Source organism: Musa acuminata, chromosome BXJ2-1 (assembly GCF_036884655.1).
Source record: "Musa acuminata AAA Group cultivar baxijiao chromosome BXJ2-1, Cavendish_Baxijiao_AAA, whole genome shotgun sequence".
In the NCBI taxonomy this organism is placed as follows: Eukaryota; Viridiplantae; Streptophyta; class Magnoliopsida; order Zingiberales; family Musaceae; genus Musa; species Musa acuminata.
This window is the reverse complement of record NC_088338.1, coordinates 29053519-29062919: the sequence shown is the minus strand read 5'-3', so window position 1 is coordinate 29062919 and position 9401 is coordinate 29053519.

Below are 9401 nucleotides of genomic sequence, written 5' to 3'. Positions count from 1 at the left end.
AGCAAATTGAAAACAAGACTTGCTAAGACTTTCTAAGACTTTTCTCTCAATCAAAATGCTTCTCAAAAGTTATTACCTCAGCTGAGATTTGAGGGGTATTTATAGGCCTCAAGAGGATTCAAATTTTGGGTTTCAAAATTTGAAATCTCTTAGGGTTCCCGGTGCTGGAGGTTCCACCGCCCAACCAGGCGGTGCCACCGCCCAGCACTCGGGTGCTGGATGGTGCAACCGCCCAGCACTCGGGTGCTGGACGGTGCAACCGCCCAGCCAAGGAGGTGTCACCGCCCAGCTCTCGGGTGCTGGGCGGTTTCACCGCCCAGCCAGGCGGTGCCACCGCCTGGCTCTCCGATTCATTGGTTTGGCTTAATTTTAGCCCAAACCAAATCTGACTTTGGGCCCAGTTGGCCCCTAACCAGGATATAGGATTATCTCTTAATCCTAATCCTAATTACAAGTGAACTACATAACACAAAAAACATCCTAAGCAAATTTTCAACCGCGAACGTCGAGTCTTGTTCCGGCGAGCTTTCCGACGAACTTCTTCCGACGGACTCCCTGCAAGCTCCCAATCTTTGTGATGACTTTAACGAGTAGCCGAGCCTTCTCGGTGATCTCCGCGAGCCTCCGACGATTTCTTCGGCGAACTTCCGACACGTTCCCGATTTCTTCTCGGATGGTTCCGACAGCATCTCCGATGATTCTTCGGTCTCTTAAATGTCCATCGAGCTCGACTCTGGTATCCTTGCTTTATGTTTGCTGGTTATCGTAGTTAATCCTGCACACTTAACTCAATAATATGGATTAGATCAATTAACCCACCAATTGATTATATCATCAAAATCCGAGATTCAACAAACCGAAAGATAAGAAAAAGGATGGTACAGTCCATCCAAAGTCGTAGGATGAATACCTTACCACCTTTTCATTTCTTTATTACTGATGAAGATAACATGTTGGAAATTGCATCATTATGCCATGATTGTGACCACTGTAGCGGCGACGACACTATAGCGACGGCCAGATCTAGGGCGACCACTGTAGCGGCGATGACACTGTAGCGGCGGCCAGATCTCCCTAGGGCGATCTGACTCTTGCAGCAGCGACGACACTGCAGCGGCGACCAGATCTAGGGCGACACTGTAGCGGCGACGACACTGTAGCGGCGAACAGATCTAGGGCGACCACTATAGCGGCGGCCAGATCTCCCTAGGGCGATCTGACTCCTATAGCGTCGGCTTTCTCCCACGGGCGACAGGCGACGACACTGTAGCGGCGATCTGATTTCCTACAGTGTCGGCTGTTTCCCAAGGGCGACGTACTGTAGAGGCAGCGATGACACTATAGCAGCGACAGTACTGTAGCGGCGACGACACTGTAGCGGCGACGAGATCTCCCTAGGGCGATCTGACTCCTGCAGCGTTGGCTTTCTCCCACGGGCGATGATACTATAGCAATGATCTGATCTCCCTTACTGTAGTGGTGATCGGATCTCCTGCAGCGTCGGCTTCTCCCCAAGGGGCGCGATACTATAGCGGCGACCAGATCTCCCTAGGGCGATGGTACTGTAGAGGCGATCTAATATACTGCGACGGTGGCTTTTCCCTATGGAGTTGATTATATAGCCGCGACCAGAAAAGGGATCAAACATGGCAGCGACGGCCCCTAGGGCTGGCGATGGTGGCGGGAGAGTTGATACGATGGTAAGACTCTCTACCGTTACCCCTCAACTGGCTCCTCCTCCATATCCTCTCCAGAGAGAAACTCCTTTAACGAAACAACATCGAAGTAGGTCGAGCTCTAGATCGCGGCAGCCTGCCCTCATTTCCAGTGACCCTAGGCCTTGGACTAGACTCTTCAAGGCTCCGGTTGGAAGTCCGGATCTAAGCTTGGAATTCTTTACTCCAGAAGTTCAGGCTGATAAGCAGATTGCTCTATACGAGACTATTGATTCAGCAGAGCTTATTGAGACATGGTCTATGGCGATTGTTGGCTATGTGGTAGGTCTCAAAACATCTTATTTCCCACTATCCTCATTTATCAAAACTCGATGGGGAATATCGTCATTTGATCTTAATATGCTGGAGAAAGGATTCTTTGTTTGCAAGCTATACTCTGAAAAATATTTACAACGGGTCCTCGAAGGATTATGGACTATTCGCGGCCATCCAATGATTCTACGACGCTGGTCTCCTGATGTCCGTTTGGAGTTAGATAGCCTATAGTCTATTCCATTATAGGTATCCTTTCAAGGTCTTCCTCTACATCTTTGGAGTCGACATTTTATTGCAAAGTTATACAGCACTCTGGGACAGCCACTCTACATCAACAAAGCAACAGCTGCTCAGACGAGATTAGCATTTGCACAAGCATGTGTACTGGTTTCTTCTGACAAAGATCTTCCAAATGAGGTTTTCTATCGTGATCTTGACGGGAACACTCGGAAGGTACATGTCTCATATTCCTGGAAGACACAACGATGTCAGCATTGCTTATCTTTTGGTCATACAAATGGAGCTTGTCAGCAAACTCCAAAACAAATCACAAAGGTCTATCGACCACGTCAAGCGCCTCAGCAACAAAGCGAGTCTTCTCTAATGGCAGCAGCACTAATGGTGACGAAGACTATTGAGCATTCCGACTCGCAAGGACAGCACCGCGGACAGAAGGACAAATCCAAAAATATATCTCTTCCTATAATGTCGGATCCTTCCACAACAGAGGTTTCCCTTGGTACTAGTGGACAGGAGAAACATAAGTCAGGAACTTCATCTCTTCCAATATCATTGGATCCGTCCACAATAACTCAACAAACTCAGGCCCAAACAAATCTCGCCAGCAAGGATATTCTTCCTCAACAAACTCAGGCCACAACAAACATCGCCAACAAGGATATTCTGTCTCAACAAACTCATGCCCCAACAAACCTCTCTAGCCAAGCTACTCCAACAAGTACTATCTCGAAATTTGTGCTGCAACAATCTTATCGTGCTTCAACAAACCCTGCTAATCAAGACCATAGGATTCAAGGTATTTTAAAGTTAAAAAATCTGCAAGCTGTAGATGAAGTGGATAAATATAGAAATAAAGCCATAAAAGGTAAGGATATTGTGCGGGAGGAAAATACAAAACCGAAGGATAAGAAAAAGGATGGTACAGTCCATCCAAAGTCGTAGGATGAATACCTTACCACCTTTTCATTTCTTTATTACTGATGAAGATAACATGTTGGAATGTTCGCGGACTTAATAAGCCGGAGAAATGACGGGAGCTCAACAGAATAATCAAGTCTGCCGCATGTGATATTGTTATTCTAGTAGAAACGAAAATTAAACAATCGTGCGTTCAAGCTCAAAAGAATTTAATATGGCCGGACGCAGAACTGTTTACCAATGACTCAAATGAAACTTTTGGTAGAATATAGGTCTTATGGCATCCTAACTCTATTAATGATTGGTTTATTTCTGCTACTGATCAATTCATTCAACTTAAGGTAGAGGACAAAAAGAATGGCTGTCAATTCAATTTCATTGGTATATATGCTTCAAATAGTATGCAAGAAAGAAATACTCTTTGGTCTGACCTGACTAATATTGCAAATGGCTGTCTCAATGTACCTTGGATTGCTCTTAGAGACTTTAATACTGTTCGGTACACAAATGAAAAAGAGGGGGGTAGACAACATTCAGAAAGCCAGCTTCAAAGTTTTAATGATTACATTGACACTGCAGCTTTGTTTGATATGAAATCAGTGGGTAATTGGCTCTCCTAGAGTAATCAAGGTGCTGCTAACAGAAAAATAATGGCTCGACTTGATAGGTGTTTGATTAATCATGAATGGTTAACAGTTTACCCAAATTCACTTCTTGAGTATGGTGCTCCTTTGTTTTCGGACCATTCTTTAATGTATATACACACAGACAAAGCGACACCAAGAGGCAGGAAACCGTTTAGATTCTTTAACATGTGGAGTACTCATCCTCAATTTCTTGATGTTATCAGATCTTCTTGGAATGTTAATGTTCATGGATCCCCCCCTTACATCTTATGTCAAAAGCTCAAAGCCTGTAAAGCAACACTAAATGAGTGGAATACAAATACCTTTGGCAATATTTCCACCACAGTTTAATTTTGCAGGAAGGAACTAATGTCATTGCAACATTAGCTGCAACTTCAGCCAAATGATGAGAATATTATCTACAAAGAGACAGAAGCCAGAAATAACTTCATGCAAGCCTTAAAACAGGAGGAAAGTTTTGTAAAGCAGAAGTCTCGACAGCATTGGCTTACACTAGGAGATTCCAATACTAAATTTTTCTATGCTTCAATTGCTACTCGAAGGGCTGTTAACCGTATTAGCAAATGCAGAGACAAAGATGATAATCTTATTGAGAATTTAGATGTGGTTAAAGCACACACAGAGCAATTTTTTTATTCCTTACTCAATCAAGCTGGGAAAACTAATAACATTCATGTGGAGCCGACTAGAAAACTTGATTCGGAAGCTATTTCAATCCTCAATGCCCCAATTACTAACGATGAAATTGTATGTGTTGTCTTTAAGTCACCAAAGCACAAAAGCCCAGGTCCAGATGGATTTCCAGCTGAATTTTACCAAACTGCTTGGTCTATTATTGGAAATGATGTGATCAAAGCTTGCCAACATTTTTTCTCATTAGGTCATATTCTTAGAGAGATCAATTGCACCTTTATTCCTTTAATTCCGAAGAATGCAGGGGCTGATTCACTAGAGAACTATCGACCCATATCATTATGTAATTTTATTTACAAGATCATCTCCAAAGTATTAGCAAATAGAATGTAAAAGGTAATACACAAGATCATTAGCCCAAATAAAGCTGCTTTCATCAAAGGGAGAAGTATACATCATAACATTTTGCTTGCTAATGACTTGGTCAAAGATTTGCATTCAAAAGCAAGAGGGACAAAAATATGTTTTAAAGCTGATTTACGGAAAGCCTTTGATTAAGTTAATAGGAAATTTATCTATAAGATGCCTCTCGATATGAACTTCCCACAGCAATGAGTTAATTGGATTCAATCTTGCCTGGAAACTCCAAAGTTTTCGATACTCTTTAATGGCTCACCTATTGGTTTTTTTGGGAGCACGAATGGCATCCAACAAGGTGATCCACTCTCTCCGTATCTCTTTACTATTGCGATGGAAGGACTTAGCTGTATATTGGAACATGCAGTCTTAAATGGTAGCATTAAGGTACCCAATGCTGGCTCTATTCATATATCACATATAACATTTGCAGATGATTTACTTATCTTTCTCCAAAATGATCCAACTTCAGTAAAGAACCTGGCTACTATTATGAATGACTTTGGTATGGTTTCTGGACTTCAGTTAAATCATGCGAAAAGTAAAGTATATATGAGCCCTTACATTGAGGATAAGGTTTTTATTGCATAAACTTTGGGGGTTAGTGAGGGAAGCCTGCTAGTTCCTTATTTGGGTCTCCGGCTCATATCCACAGGCATTCACAAAACCCACTGTCAGCCTATCTTGCAAAAAATAAAGAATAGAATTTCTTCTTGGAAAAATAGGCTTCTATCAAAAGCAGGACGACTCGAACTCATCCGTTCTGTATTGCACTCCTACTCTATATATTGGTGTAATGCATTTCTTCTGCCTGCTGGACTTCTCCAAGATATTGAACGGTTATTAATGAACTTCTTCTGGAATGACACAAATGATAAGGCAATGCATATGGTAAATTGGGATAGCATTTGTAAACCGAAAGATGAAGGGGGGCTAAACTTGAGAAATACTAGAGATTGGAATCAAGCATGCCTGGTACAACAATTGTGGGATCTTTTGCAAAACAAATGTTCCTTATGGTTACAATGGGTTTCTACTAGGTATCTATCAAATGAATCAATCTGGGAAATGTCAATAAGAACATACCACTCTGCAGCTTGGAAAGGAATTTTAAAGGCAAAGAATAGGCTAATCAAACACATTTCTTATGCAAACTTAGGCAAAAACAAGAAGTCAAAATTCAGCGGCGGCCAGATCTAGGGCGACCACTGTAGCGGCGACGACACTGTAGCGGCGGCCAGATCTCCCTAGGGCGATCTGACTCTTGCAGCGGCGACGACACTGTAGCGGCGAACAGATCTAGGGTGACCACTGTAGCGGTGACGACATTGTAGCGGCGGCCAGATCTCCCTAGGGTGATCTGACTCCTGCAGCGGCGACGACACTGTAGCGGCGACATGATCTAGGGTGACCACTATAGCAGCGACGACAATGTAGCGGCGAACAGATCTAGGGCGACCACTATAGCGGCGGCCAGATCTCCCTAGGGTGATCTGACTCCTGCAGCGTCGGCTTTCTCCCACGGGCGACAAGCGATGACGCTATAGCGACAATCCGATTTCCTGCAGCGTCGGTTGTTTCCCAAGGGCGACGTACTGTAGTAGCGGCGACGACACTGTAGCAGCGACGGTACTGTAGTGGTGACGACACTATAGCGACGACGAGATCTCCCTAGGGCGATCTGACTCCTGCAGCGTTGGCTTTCTCCCATGGGCAACGATACTATAGCAACGATCTGATCTCCCTTACTGTAGTGGTGATCGGATCTCCTACAGCGTCGGCTTCTCTCAAAGGGCGACGATACTATAGAGGCGACCAGATCTCCCTAGGGCGACGGTACTGTAGCGGCAATCTGATATTCTGCGACGGTGGCTTTTCCCTATGGAGACGATTCTATAACCGCGACTAGAAGAGGGATCAAACATGGCAGCGACGGCCCCTAGGGCTGGCAACGGTGGCGGGAGGGTTGATACGATGGTAAGACTCCCTACCGTTACCCCTCAATTGGCTCGTCCTCCATATCCTCTCCATAGAGAAACTCCTTCGACGAAACAGCATCGAAGTAGGTCGCGCTCTAGATCGCGGCAGCCTGCCCTCATTTCCAGTGACCCTAGGCCTTGGACTAGCCTCTTCAAGGCTCCGATTGGAAGTCCGGATCTAAGCTTGGAATTCTTTACTCCAGAAGTTCAGGCTGATAAGAAGATTGCTGTATACGAGACTGCCGATTCAGCAGAGCTTATTGAGACATGGTCTATAGCGATTGTTGGCTATGTGGTAGGTCTCAAAACATCTTATTTCCCACTATCCTCATTTATCAAAACTCGATGGGGAATATCGTCATTTGATCTTCATATGCTGGAGAACGGATTCTTTGTTTGCAAGCTATACTCTGAAGAAGATTTACAACGGGTCCTCGAAGGATTCTGGACTATTCGCGGCCATCCAATGATTCTACGACGCTGGTCTCCTGATGTCCGTTTGGAGTTAGATAGCCTACAGTCTATTCCATTATGGGTATCCTTTCAAGGTCTTCCTCTACATATTTGGAGTCGACGTTTTATTGCAAAGTTATGTAGCACTCTGGGACAGCCACTCTACATCGACAAAGCAATAGCTGCTCAGACAAGATTAGCACTTGCACGAGCATGTGTACTGGTTTCTTCTGACGAAGATCTTCCAAATGAAGTTTTCTATCGTGATCTTGACGGGAACACTCGGAAGGTACATGTCTCATATTCCTGGAAGCCACAACGATGTCAACATTGCTTATCTTTTGGTCATGGAAATGGAGATTGTCAGCAAACTCCAAAACAAATCACAAAGGTCTATCGACCACGTCAAGCGCCTCCGTAACAAAGCGAGTCTTCTCTAATGGCAGTAGCACCAATGCTTGCGAAGACTATTGAGCATCGCAAGGACAGCATCGCGGACAGAAGGACAAATCCAAAATTTTATCTCTTCCTATAATGTCGGAGCCTTCCACAACAGAGGTTTCCCTTGGTACTAGTGGACAGGAGAAACATAAGTCAGGAACTTCATCTCTTCCAATATAATTGGATCCGTCCATAATAACTCAACAAACTCAGGCCCAAACAAATGTCGCCAGCAAGGATATTCGTCCTCAACAAACTCAGGCCACAACAAACATCGCCAACAAGGATATTCTATCTCAACAAACTCATGCCCCAACAAACCTCTCTAGCCAAGCTACTCCCACAAGAACTGTTTACCAATGACTCAAATGAAACTTTTGGTAGAATATGGGTCTTATGGAATCCTAACTCTATTAATGCTTGGTTTATTTCTGCTACTGATCAATTCATTCAACTTAAGGTAGAGGACAAAAATAATGACTATCAATTCAATTTCATTGGTATATATGCTTCAAATAGTATGCAAGAAAGAAATACTCTTTGGTCTGACCTGACTAATATTGTAAATGGCTATCTCAATGTACCTTGGATTGTTCTTGGAGACTTTAATACTGTTTGGTACACAAATGAAAAAGAGGGGGGTAGACAACTTTCAGAAAGCCAGCTTCAAAGTTTTAATGATTACATTGACACTGCAGCTTTGTTTGATATGAAATCAGTGGGTAATTGGCTCTCCAGGAGTAATCAAGGTGCTGCTAACAGAAAAATAATGGCTCGACTTTATAGGTGTTTGAATAATCATGAATGGTTAACAGTTTACCCAGATTCACTTCTTGAGTATGGTGCTCCTTTGTTTTCTGACCATTCTTTAATGTATATACACGCAGACAAAGCGACACCAAGAGGCAAGAAACCGTTTAGATTCTTTAACATGTGGAGTACTCATCCTCAATTTCTTGATGTTATCGGATCTGCTTGGAATGTTAATGTGCATGGATCCCCCCCTTACATCTTATGTCAAAAGCTCAAAGCCTGTAAAGCAGTACTAAAGGAGTGGAATACAAATACCTTTGGCAATATTACCATCACAGTTCAATTTTGCAGGAAGGAACTAATGTCATTGCAACATGAGCTGCAACTTCAGCCAAATGATGAGAATATTATCTACAAAGAGACAGAAACCAGAAATAACTTCATGCAAGCCTTAAAACAGGAGGAAAGTTTTGTAAAGCAGAAGTCTCGACAGCATTGGCTTACACTAGGAGATTCCAATACTAAATTTTTCTATGCTTCAATTGCTACTCGAAGGGCTGTTAACCGTATCAGCAAATGCTGAGACAAAGATGATAATCTTATTAAGAATTTAGATGAGGTTAAAGCACACACAGAGCAATTTTTTTATTCCTTACTCAATCAAGCTGGGAAAACTAATAACATTCATGTGGATTCGACTAGAAAAATGAATCGGAAGCTATTTCAATCCTCAATGCCCCAATTACTGACGACGAAATTGTATATGTTGTCTTTAAGTCACCAAAGCACAAAAGCCCAGGTCCAGATGGATTTCCAGCTGAATTTTACCAAACTGCTTGGTCTATTATTGGAAATGATGTGATCAAGGCTTGCCAACATTTTTTCTCTTCAGGTCATATTCTTAGAGAGATGAATTGCACCTTTATTTC